General features: G+C 48.9%; 9 non-coding genes across 9 annotated transcripts; all 9 read left to right on the top strand.

Annotated features, from left to right (window-relative positions):
- Window positions 1-1,530: 1,530 nt before the first annotated feature.
- Window positions 1,531-1,623, top strand: TRNAI-UAU (transfer RNA isoleucine (anticodon UAU)). Its single transcript is given in 2 exon segments — window positions 1,531-1,568; window positions 1,588-1,623. It is a non-coding gene; the product is annotated as a tRNA-Ile (tRNA).
- A 327-nt stretch (window positions 1,624-1,950) lies between these two features.
- On the top strand, window positions 1,951-2,023 carry TRNAR-CCU (transfer RNA arginine (anticodon CCU)). The gene has a single exon. It is a non-coding gene; the product is annotated as a tRNA-Arg (tRNA).
- Window positions 2,024-4,935: 2,912 nt separating this feature from the next.
- Window positions 4,936-5,028, top strand: TRNAI-UAU (transfer RNA isoleucine (anticodon UAU)). The gene is given in 2 exon segments: window positions 4,936-4,973; window positions 4,993-5,028. It is a non-coding gene; the product is annotated as a tRNA-Ile (tRNA).
- A 327-nt stretch (window positions 5,029-5,355) lies between these two features.
- Window positions 5,356-5,428, top strand: TRNAR-CCU (transfer RNA arginine (anticodon CCU)). Its single transcript has one exon. It is a non-coding gene; the product is annotated as a tRNA-Arg (tRNA).
- A 1,222-nt stretch (window positions 5,429-6,650) lies between these two features.
- Window positions 6,651-6,743, top strand: TRNAI-UAU (transfer RNA isoleucine (anticodon UAU)). The gene is given in 2 exon segments: window positions 6,651-6,688; window positions 6,708-6,743. It is a non-coding gene; the product is annotated as a tRNA-Ile (tRNA).
- Window positions 6,744-7,070: 327 nt separating this feature from the next.
- Window positions 7,071-7,143, top strand: TRNAR-CCU (transfer RNA arginine (anticodon CCU)). The gene has a single exon. It is a non-coding gene; the product is annotated as a tRNA-Arg (tRNA).
- Window positions 7,144-10,055: 2,912 nt separating this feature from the next.
- Window positions 10,056-10,148, top strand: TRNAI-UAU (transfer RNA isoleucine (anticodon UAU)). Its single transcript is given in 2 exon segments — window positions 10,056-10,093; window positions 10,113-10,148. It is a non-coding gene; the product is annotated as a tRNA-Ile (tRNA).
- A 327-nt stretch (window positions 10,149-10,475) lies between these two features.
- On the top strand, window positions 10,476-10,548 carry TRNAR-CCU (transfer RNA arginine (anticodon CCU)). Its single transcript has one exon. It is a non-coding gene; the product is annotated as a tRNA-Arg (tRNA).
- A 1,222-nt stretch (window positions 10,549-11,770) lies between these two features.
- On the top strand, window positions 11,771-11,863 carry TRNAI-UAU (transfer RNA isoleucine (anticodon UAU)). Its single transcript is given in 2 exon segments — window positions 11,771-11,808; window positions 11,828-11,863. It is a non-coding gene; the product is annotated as a tRNA-Ile (tRNA).
- The last annotated feature ends 268 nt before the right edge of the window (window positions 11,864-12,131 follow it).

Here is a 12,131-nt window from a genome sequence, read left to right as displayed (position 1 = left end):
CACCGTAATTCCCCAAGGCTCCCCGCCACCTCCTCGCGTGCACCCCCGCAAACTACCTGCCTGAGGTGTAATCACATCCTCCTCCTCCTCCCCCCCCCCCCCCGGCTACCTTCCGCCTAAACACCTCCACACAAACTTCCTTCCTGATGCTTAACAGCCAACACCCCCTCCCCGCAACACACAAACTACTTACACGATGCCTAACCCCCTTTCCCCCCACAAACTACCTGTCTGACGCCTGCCTCCCACTCCCCTGCCTGCCGCCAACCGCAAGAAAAAAAAAGTAAGTTCTCAGGCTCCGCTAAATATCGACATTGAGCCGTAATTTGGGTAGTGGGGGCTGCGCTCAAATTACGGCTCAATGCATGCTGATATTTCTATAGCGGCTCAAGCATGAAACTTCAGGCACTAGCGGGCGCCCAAATTGCATGATTTGTTACCTCAGGCCAAAGTCAGAACTTGTCATAAATAAACTGATCAGAGCCAGGGCAGAGAATAGAAATGAAAATGAGAAGAAAAAAACAAAAACAAAACACCAAAATCTTTAAAAACCTCCTCTGCAACCTGTCTCCTTCAGACCTCCACAGACCACAGGCAACTTACTTCGTGACGTCTCAATTTCTCAGGCCTATACCACAGGTGACCTGTCACAGCACAAGTGACAGGCAGCAGGTCGGGTCGCCAATGGCAATGCCTCATAGTGTTGTCCGGATCATGAACGATTCGGATCAGGCAGGCTCAGCAGCAGCTCCAGGTCCATGTGGGGGGCGGAGTCACGTCCATCAGCGTACTCCTGAGTGACAGCAGCCGCCAGCCACTGAGCAGCAATGAACGGCTCCAGGTCAGGACTCCAGGCGGGGGGCGGAGTCACGTCCAGAGCATCAGCGTGAACCATACACGCAGCGTGCTGCAGGCACCAGGGCAGGGCTCCCATTGGCCACCCACGTCACACCACGTGATTCAGATCGGACTCGGAGAAGTAGCCAGCCGGCCCGGCACTGCGCACCTGCGTCATTCATCTTCAGCCTCTGAGCCGCCGGGCCGGCCCGAACACCCAGTAACTTGTGTGTCACTGTGACAGGGGGGGCGGGCAGGGGGCCGGCATTGAAGTGAGCGGCCGCCCGCTGCATACATAATATTAAAGGCTGTGTGCACTGCGCACACAATTCTCGGCTGACGGCTGCGGACTGCGGTGCAGTTACCTAACCGGGCCGGCCCTAATCAATTAGGATGAGGCGGCCTGGGGGGAAAAAATCCCCCGTCCCCCCGGGCCAGTCCGCCGCTGGATTGTGTGCTCCTAGTCTGTGTCAAGCCTCCATTGAAGTCCACTCACCTCTATGGAGATGATCTTAATAGTCACCTTGGCTTGCTGATTTGGACAAACGCTCCCTGTCTTCTACCGGTTTTCTTCTTAACAAACAATTGACTTGGTCTTATAATGATTTATGACATGTGCTTCATTTTAACGAGTTACGCATCACAGGCCAAGTGTCCTGGTGATAAAGACACCTCCCCAACAGCAGCAACGGAGCTCCAGTGGCGCAATCGGTTAGCGCGCGGTACTTATAAGACAGTATCTGTTGAGCAATGCTGAGGTTGTGAGTTCGAGCCTCACCTGGAGCAGAGATAGTTGCCCTTTTGCTTCCTTTAATCACCTTTCTCCTATGACCCAAAACATTCAAGCCAAAGGGTGCCAGTATGCCACTGCTACACGCAGGAGCTGTCATTGCCCAACAAGGGAAGCTTGTTTTGAGTGAGGACCAAAAAGAATGAGACCAATGCTTTTGCTTGTTGAAGAGCAGTGGAGGAAGCTGGCAAGAGCTATATCACCTGCAAAATCCATGGCACAACACAAGGAAAAGAAGTATGTCCATTTGCAACTCATTTGCTACAAGAGGCATTGTGCAGTCTCTGTGGAGCAAAAGCCTACTTGCTGCACTTCTACAGCATGCCCCAGTGGCCTAATGGATAAGGCACTGGCCTCCTAAGCCAGGGATCGTGGGTTCGAGTCCCATCTGGGGTGGCACATTCCTTCTTTGGCCCTTACATGTAGCATACCAACACACATTGTACTCTGATACAAATGACTTGGATTCTCATGGCTGCCAAAGGCTTTTAAAGTGGACCAGAACTCTTGCACAGGAAAGAAGGAAAACATAGAGAAATGCGCCCTGTGTATGTATTTAGAGACTTTAGCCTGTCCCCCTCATTTGTGTCTAATCACTAGTTGTGGTGATCACCCTGGGTCACATGACTGCCAATGGCAGATAAGCTCATTTGAAAGCACAGCCTGTTAACAATATGTCTGCTTCCATCAGTCAGGAAGTAGAAACAGTGCAGATTTATCTTAGGATTTCTATTAGCTGTAACAAAGAAATGTTTCTTGTTTAAAGGTTGTTATGCTGTTGCGTATCTTTTAGAGCAGAAAGGACGTTCTGAGTTCAGGTCCACTTGAAATTCGACAAGGCTTTCAATGGGTATCCCACATCTCGTTACAAAAGGTCAAAGAAATGTAAAGTCACTATCATGTCACCACACTATGGAAAATCATAGCAAATCCACCTTCAAAATGCACTTCCTGCTGATTTTCACGGACCCACTTCAAAGCTAGATGCAACGCGCAATTGTGAACATCTCAATTGGCCGGCTCTGCTGTCATATATATTTATATCTTCTATAATAATAAATTCAATCTGTCATTTTGGGTGCTGTGTGTAAGATACGCCTTGCCCAGTAAATACCCCAGGGATTCCCTGCATCATGCCTGCATGTGTAGTCTGCCCAACTCAGCCGACTGCATTGCGACTCTGGAGGAGTGGCACCTGCTGGGGATAAAACATGACTTGAGATAGGTGTGCTTTTCCTTATTATCGCCTTATATGCAGTAGGAACATGCACATTTAGCAGCAGACCAGAATGATCTCACACCTTTTCAGAGGTATTCATGGCTTTCAAAGCCTGCTCTCATGGCCTATTCTCTCACCACCACAAAAAAAGTGTGATTGTGTCAGGGGAGGACTGGGACCTTTCGGCCTGGGGGGAAAACACAAACTAGAGGCCCTTTTTCATGGCAGCCTCAGCCCAAATGACGTCACACACGCACCCCACATGCTATATGCCAGTAGTCACGTGGGGCGCCATTGAGAAAATACATTAAGGACACTTGCAGGACAGCGGGACAGGTAAAAGTATAACTGCACAGGCACCGGGGGTCACATAATACATTTGGAGGGATGATGCAACCACATCGGCCTGAGTTTTCCAGAATCTCAGATTTGACCAATTTCCACCTGAAATCAGTCAAATTGTCGATTGGGCATGCTTGTGGCAGCACCAATTTTCATTCAATTTGATAGTGATTATCTAAACAGTTGGTTGATCGCCAAGTCAACAGATGTATGGCCACCGTAATTCCCCAAGGCTCCCCGCCACCTCCTCGCGTGCACCCCCGCAAACTACCTGCCTGAGGTGTAATCACATCCTCCTCCTCCTCCCCCCCCCCCCCCCCGGCTACCTTCCGCCTAAACACCTCCACACAAACTTCCTTCCTGATGCTTAACAGCCAACACCCCCTCCCCGCAACACACAAACTACTTACACGATGCCTAACCCCCTTTCCCCCCACAAACTACCTGTCTGACGCCTGCCTCCCACTCCCCTGCCTGCCGCCAACCGCAAGAAAAAAAAAGTAAGTTCTCAGGCTCCGCTAAATATCGACATTGAGCCGTAATTTGGGTAGTGGGGGCTGCGCTCAAATTACGGCTCAATGCATGCTGATATTTCTATAGCGGCTCAAGCATGAAACTTCAGGCACTAGCGGGCGCCCAAATTGCATGATTTGTTACCTCAGGCCAAAGTCAGAACTTGTCATAAATAAACTGATCAGAGCCAGGGCAGAGAATAGAAATGAAAATGAGAAGAAAAAAACAAAAACAAAACACCAAAATCTTTAAAAACCTCCTCTGCAACCTGTCTCCTTCAGACCTCCACAGACCACAGGCAACTTACTTCGTGACGTCTCAATTTCTCAGGCCTATACCACAGGTGACCTGTCACAGCACAAGTGACAGGCAGCAGGTCGGGTCGCCAATGGCAATGCCTCATAGTGTTGTCCGGATCATGAACGATTCGGATCAGGCAGGCTCAGCAGCAGCTCCAGGTCCATGTGGGGGGCGGAGTCACGTCCATCAGCGTACTCCTGAGTGACAGCAGCCGCCAGCCACTGAGCAGCAATGAACGGCTCCAGGTCAGGACTCCAGGCGGGGGGCGGAGTCACGTCCAGAGCATCAGCGTGAACCATACACGCAGCGTGCTGCAGGCACCAGGGCAGGGCTCCCATTGGCCACCCACGTCACACCACGTGATTCAGATCGGACTCGGAGAAGTAGCCAGCCGGCCCGGCACTGCGCACCTGCGTCATTCATCTTCAGCCTCTGAGCCGCCGGGCCGGCCCGAACACCCAGTAACTTGTGTGTCACTGTGACAGGGGGGGCGGGCAGGGGGCCGGCATTGAAGTGAGCGGCCGCCCGCTGCATACATAATATTAAAGGCTGTGTGCACTGCGCACACAATTCTCGGCTGACGGCTGCGGACTGCGGTGCAGTTACCTAACCGGGCCGGCCCTAATCAATTAGGATGAGGCGGCCTGGGGGGAAAAAATCCCCCGTCCCCCCGGGCCAGTCCGCCGCTGGATTGTGTGCTCCTAGTCTGTGTCAAGCCTCCATTGAAGTCCACTCACCTCTATGGAGATGATCTTAATAGTCACCTTGGCTTGCTGATTTGGACAAACGCTCCCTGTCTTCTACCGGTTTTCTTCTTAACAAACAATTGACTTGGTCTTATAATGATTTATGACATGTGCTTCATTTTAATGAGTTACGCATCACAGGCCAAGTGTCCTGGTGATAAAGGCACCTCCCCAACAGCAGCAACGGAGCTCCAGTGGCGCAATCGGTTAGCGCGCGGTACTTATAAGACAGTATCTGTTGAGCAATGCTGAGGTTGTGAGTTCGAGCCTCACCTGGAGCAGAGATAGTTGCCCTTTTGCTTCCTTTAATCACCTTTCTCCTATGACCCAAAACATTCAAGCCAAAGGGTGCCAGTATGCCACTGCTACACGCAGGAGCTGTCATTGCCCAACAAGGGAAGCTTGTTTTGAGTGAGGACCAAAAAGAATGAGACCAATGCTTTTGCTTGTTGAAGAGCAGTGGAGGAAGCTGGCAAGAGCTATATCACCTGCAAAATCCATGGCACAACACAAGGAAAAGAAGTATGTCCATTTGCAACTCATTTGCTACAAGAGGCATTGTGCAGTCTCTGTGGAGCAAAAGCCTACTTGCTGCACTTCTACAGCATGCCCCAGTGGCCTAATGGATAAGGCACTGGCCTCCTAAGCCAGGGATTGTGGGTTCGAGTCCCATCTGGGGTGGCACATTCCTTCTTTGGCCCTTACATGTAGCATACCAACACACATTGTACTCTGATACAAATGACTTGGATTCTCATGGCTGCCAAAGGCTTTTAAAGTGGACCAGAACTCTTGCACAGGAAAGAAGGAAAACATAGAGAAATGCGCCCTGTGTATGTATTTAGAGACTTTAGCCTGTCCCCCTCATTTGTGTCTAATCACTAGTTGTGGTGATCACCCTGGGTCACATGACTGCCAATGGCAGATAAGCTCATTTGAAAGCACAGCCTGTTAACAATATGTCTGCTTCCATCAGTCAGGAAGTAGAAACAGTGCAGATTTATCTTAGGATTTCTATTAGCTGTAACAAAGAAATGTTTCTTGTTTAAAGGTTGTTATGCTGTTGCGTATCTTTTAGAGCAGAAAGGACGTTCTGAGTTCAGGTCCACTTGAAATTCGACAAGGCTTTCAATGGGTATCCCACATCTCGTTACAAAAGGTCAAAGAAATGTAAAGTCACTATCATGTCACCACACTATGGAAAATCATAGCAAATCCACCTTCAAAATGCACTTCCTGCTGATTTTCACGGACCCACTTCAAAGCTAGATGCAACGCGCAATTGTGAACATCTCAATTGGCCGGCTCTGCTGTCATATATATTTATATCTTCTATAATAATAAATTCAATCTGTCATTTTGGGTGCTGTGTGTAAGATACGCCTTGCCCAGTAAATACCCCAGGGATTCCCTGCATCATGCCTGCATGTGTAGTCTGCCCAACTCAGCCGACTGCATTGCGACTCTGGAGGAGTGGCACCTGCTGGGGATAAAACATGACTTGAGATAGGTGTGCTTTTCCTTATTATCGCCTTATATGCAGTAGGAACATGCACATTTAGCAGCAGACCAGAATGATCTCACACCTTTTCAGAGGTATTCATGGCTTTCAAAGCCTGCTCTCATGGCCTATTCTCTCACCACCACAAAAAAAGTGTGATTATGTGCTCCTAGTCTGTGTCAAGCCTCCATTGAAGTCCACTCACCTCTATGGAGATGATCTTAATAGTCACCTTGGCTTGCTGATTTGGACAAACGCTCCCTGTCTTCTACCGGTTTTCTTCTTAACAAACAATTGACTTGGTCTTATAATGATTTATGACATGTGCTTCATTTTAACGAGTTACGCATCACAGGCCAAGTGTCCTGGTGATAAAGGCACCTCCCCAACAGCAACAACGGAGCTCCAGTGGCGCAATCGGTTAGCGCGCGGTACTTATAAGACAGTATCTGTTGAGCAATGCCGAGGTTGTGAGTTCGAGCCTCACCTGGAGCAGAGATAGTTGCCCTTTTGCTTCCTTTAATCACCTTTCTCCTATGACCCAAAACATTCAAGCCAAAGGGTGCCAGTATGCCACTGCTACACGCAGGAGCTGTCATTGCCCAACAAGGGAAGCTTGTTTTGAGTGAGGACCAAAAAGAATGAGACCAATGCTTTTGCTTGTTGAAGAGCAGTGGAGGAAGCTGGCAAGAGCTATATCACCTGCAAAATCCATGGCACAACACAAGGAAAAGAAGTACGTCCATTTGCAACTCATTTGCTACAAGAGGCATTGTGCAGTCTCTGTGGAGCAAAAGCCTACTTGCTGCACTTCTACAGCATGCCCCAGTGGCCTAATGGATAAGGCACTGGCCTCCTAAGCCAGGGATTGTGGGTTCGAGTCCCATCTGGGGTGGCACATTCCTTCTTTGGCCCTTACATGTAGCATACCAACACACATTGTACTCTGATACAAATGACTTGGATTCTCATGGCTGCCAAAGGCTTTTAAAGTGGACCAGAACTCTTGCACAGGAAAGAAGGAGAACATAGAGAAATGCACCCTGTGTATGTATTTAGAGACTTTAGCCTGTCCCCCTCATTTGTGTCTAATCACTAGTTGTGGTGATCACCCTGGGTCACATGACTGCCAATGGCAGATAAGCTCATTTGAAAGCACAGCCTGTTAACAATATGTCTGCTTCCATCAGTCAGGAAGTAGAAACAGTGCAGATTTATCTTAGGATTTCTATTAGCTGTAACAAAGAAATGTTTCTTGTTTAAAGGTTGTTATGCTGTTGCGTATCTTTTAGAGCAGAAAGGACGTTCTGAGTTCAGGTCCACTTGAAATTCGACAAGGCTTTCAATTGTATCCCACATCTCGTTACAAAAGGTCAAAGAAATGTAAAGTCACTATCATGTCACCACACTATGGAAAATCATAGCAAATCCACCTTCAAAATGCACTTCCTGCTGATTTTCACGGACCCACTTCAAAGCTAGATGCAACGCGCAATTGTGAACATCTCAATTGGCCGGCTCTGCTGTCATATATATTTATATCTTCTATAATAATAAATTCAATCTGTCATTTTGGGTGCTGTGTGTAAGATACGCCTTGCCCAGTAAATACCCCAGGGATTCCCTGCATCATGCCTGCATGTGTAGTCTGCCCAACTCAGCCGACTGCATTGCGACTCTGGAGGAGTGGCACCTGCTGGGGATAAAACATGACTTGAGATAGGTGTGCTTTTCCTTATTATCGCCTTATATGCAGTAGGAACATGCACATTTAGCAGCAGACCAGAATGATCTCACACCTTTTCAGAGGTATTCATGGCTTTCAAAGCCTGCTCTCATGGCCTATTCTCTCACCACCACAAAAAAAGTGTGATTGTGTCAGGGGAGGACTGGGACCTTTCGGCCTGGGGGGAAAACACAAACTAGAGGCCCTTTTTCATGGCAGCCTCAGCCCAAATGACGTCACACACGCACCCCACATGCTATATGCCAGTAGTCACGTGGGGCGCCATTGAGAAAATACATTAAGGACACTTGCAGGACAGCGGGACAGGTAAAAGTATAACTGCACAGGCACCGGGGGTCACATAATACATTTGGAGGGATGATGCAACCACATCGGCCTGAGTTTTCCAGAATCTCAGATTTGACCAATTTCCACCTGAAATCAGTCAAATTGTCGATTGGGCATGCTTGTGGCAGCACCAATTTTCATTCAATTTGATAGTGATTATCTAAACAGTTGGTTGATCGCCAAGTCAACAGATGTATGGCCACCGTAATTCCCCAAGGCTCCCCGCCACCTCCTCGCGTGCACCCCCGCAAACTACCTGCCTGAGGTGTAATCACATCCTCCTCCTCCTCCCCCCCCCCCCCCCCCGGCTACCTTCCGCCTAAACACCTCCACACAAACTTCCTTCCTGATGCTTAACAGCCAACACCCCCTCCCCGCAACACACAAACTACTTACACGATGCCTAACCCCCTTTCCCCCCACAAACTACCTGTCTGACGCCTGCCTCCCACTCCCCTGCCTGCCGCCAACCGCAAGAAAAAAAAAGTAAGTTCTCAGGCTCCGCTAAATATCGACATTGAGCCGTAATTTGGGTAGTGGGGGCTGCGCTCAAATTACGGCTCAATGCATGCTGATATTTCTATAGCGGCTCAAGCATGAAACTTCAGGCACTAGCGGGCGCCCAAATTGCATGATTTGTTACCTCAGGCCAAAGTCAGAACTTGTCATAAATAAACTGATCAGAGCCAGGGCAGAGAATAGAAATGAAAATGAGAAGAAAAAAACAAAAACAAAACACCAAAATCTTTAAAAACCTCCTCTGCAACCTGTCTCCTTCAGACCTCCACAGACCACAGGCAACTTACTTCGTGACGTCTCAATTTCTCAGGCCTATACCACAGGTGACCTGTCACAGCACAAGTGACAGGCAGCAGGTCGGGTCGCCAATGGCAATGCCTCATAGTGTTGTCCGGATCATGAACGATTCGGATCAGGCAGGCTCAGCAGCAGCTCCAGGTCCATGTGGGGGGCGGAGTCACGTCCATCAGCGTACTCCTGAGTGACAGCAGCCGCCAGCCACTGAGCAGCAATGAACGGCTCCAGGTCAGGACTCCAGGCGGGGGGCGGAGTCACGTCCAGAGCATCAGCGTGAACCATACACGCAGCGTGCTGCAGGCACCAGGGCAGGGCTCCCATTGGCCACCCACGTCACACCACGTGATTCAGATCGGACTCGGAGAAGTAGCCAACCGGCCCGGCACTGCGCACCTGCGTCATTCATCTTCAGCCTCTGAGCCGCCGGGCCGGCCCGAACACCCAGTAACTTGTGTGTCACTGTGACAGGGGGGGCGGGCAGGGGGCCGGCATTGAAGTGAGCGGCCGCCCGCTGCATACATAATATTAAAGGCTGTGTGCACTGCGCACACAATTCTCGGCTGACGGCTGCGGACTGCGGTGCAGTTACCTAACCGGGCCGGCCCTAATCAATTAGGATGAGGCGGCCTGGGGGGAAAAAATCCCCCGTCCCCCCGGGCCAGTCCGCCGCTGGATTGTGTGCTCCTAGTCTGTGTCAAGCCTCCATTGAAGTCCACTCACCTCTATGGAGATGATCTTAATAGTCACCTTGGCTTGCTGATTTGGACAAACGCTCCCTGTCTTCTACCGGTTTTCTTCTTAACAAACAATTGACTTGGTCTTATAATGATTTATGACATGTGCTTCATTTTAACGAGTTACGCATCACAGGCCAAGTGTCCTGGTGATAAAGGCACCTCCCCAACAGCAGCAACGGAGCTCCAGTGGCGCAATCGGTTAGCGCGCGGTACTTATAAGACAGTATCTGTTGAGCAATGCTGAGGTTGTGAGTTCGAGCCTCACCTGGAGCAGAGATAGTTGCCCTTTTGCTTCCTTTAATCACCTTTCTCCTATGACCCAAAACATTCAAGCCAAAGGGTGCCAGTATGCCACTGCTACACGCAGGAGCTGTCATTGCCCAACAAGGGAAGCTTGTTTTGAGTGAGGACCAAAAAGAATGAGACCAATGCTTTTGCTTGTTGAAGAGCAGTGGAGGAAGCTGGCAAGAGCTATATCACCTGCAAAATCCATGGCACAACACAAGGAAAAGAAGTATGTCCATTTGCAACTCATTTGCTACAAGAGGCATTGTGCAGTCTCTGTGGAGCAAAAGCCTACTTGCTGCACTTCTACAGCATGCCCCAGTGGCCTAATGGATAAGGCACTGGCTTCCTAAGCCAGGGATCGTGGGTTCGAGTCCCATCTGGGGTGGCACATTCCTTCTTTGGCCCTTACATGTAGCATACCAACACACATTGTACTCTGATACAAATGACTTGGATTCTCATGGCTGCCAAAGGCTTTTAAAGTGGACCAGAACTCTTGCACAGGAAAGAAGGAAAACATAGAGAAATGCGCCCTGTGTATGTATTTAGAGACTTTAGCCTGTCCCCCTCATTTGTGTCTAATCACTAGTTGTGGTGATCACCCTGGGTCACATGACTGCCAATGGCAGATAAGCTCATTTGAAAGCACAGCCTGTTAACAATATGTCTGCTTCCATCAGTCAGGAAGTAGAAACAGTGCAGATTTATCTTAGGATTTCTATTAGCTGTAACAAAGAAATGTTTCTTGTTTAAAGGTTGTTATGCTGTTGCGTATCTTTTAGAGCAGAAAGGACGTTCTGAGTTCAGGTCCACTTGAAATTCGACAAGGCTTTCAATGGGTATCCCACATCTCGTTACAAAAGGTCAAAGAAATGTAAAGTCACTATCATGTCACCACACTATGGAAAATCATAGCAAATCCACCTTCAAAATGCACTTCCTGCTGATTTTCACGGACCCACTTCAAAGCTAGATGCAACGCGCAATTGTGAACATCTCAATTGGCCGGCTCTGCTGTCATATATATTTATATCTTCTATAATAATAAATTCAATCTGTCATTTTGGGTGCTGTGTGTAAGATACGCCTTGCCCAGTAAATACCCCAGGGATTCCCTGCATCATGCCTGCATGTGTAGTCTGCCCAACTCAGCCGACTGCATTGCGACTCTGGAGGAGTGGCACCTGCTGGGGATAAAACATGACTTGAGATAGGTGTGCTTTTCCTTATTATCGCCTTATATGCAGTAGGAACATGCACATTTAGCAGCAGACCAGAATGATCTCACACCTTTTCAGAGGTATTCATGGCTTTCAAAGCCTGCTCTCATGGCCTATTCTCTCACCACCACAAAAAAAGTGTGATTATGTGCTCCTAGTCTGTGTCAAGCCTCCATTGAAGTCCACTCACCTCTATGGAGATGATCTTAATAGTCACCTTGGCTTGCTGATTTGGACAAACGCTCCCTGTCTTCTACCGGTTTTCTTCTTAACAAACAATTGACTTGGTCTTATAATGATTTATGACATGTGCTTCATTTTAACGAGTTACGCATCACAGGCCAAGTGTCCTGGTGATAAAGGCACCTCCCCAACAGCAACAACAGAGCTCCAGTGGCGCAATCGGTTAGCGCGCGGTACTTATAAGACAGTATCTGTTGAGCAATGCCGAGGTTGTGAGTTCGAGCCTCACCTGGAGCAGAGATAGTTGCCCTTTTGCTTCCTTTAATCACCTTTCTCCTATGACCCAAAACATTCAAGCCAAAGGGTGCCAGTATGCCACTGCTACACGCAGGAGCTGTCATTGCCCAACAAGGGAAGCTTGTTTTGAGTGAGGACCAAAAAGAATGAGACCAATGCTTTTGCTTGTTGAAGAGCAGTGGAGGAAGCTGGCAAGAGCTATATCACCTGCAAAATCCATGGCACAACACAAGGAAAAGAAGTACGTCCATTTGCAACTCATTTGCTA

This window comes from Hyperolius riggenbachi, chromosome 3, assembly GCF_040937935.1.
Source record: "Hyperolius riggenbachi isolate aHypRig1 chromosome 3, aHypRig1.pri, whole genome shotgun sequence".
NCBI lineage: Eukaryota > Metazoa > Chordata > Amphibia > Anura > Hyperoliidae > Hyperolius > Hyperolius riggenbachi.
Note: the sequence above shows the minus strand (reverse complement) of the source record. Positions and strands in the feature narration are given on the sequence as shown.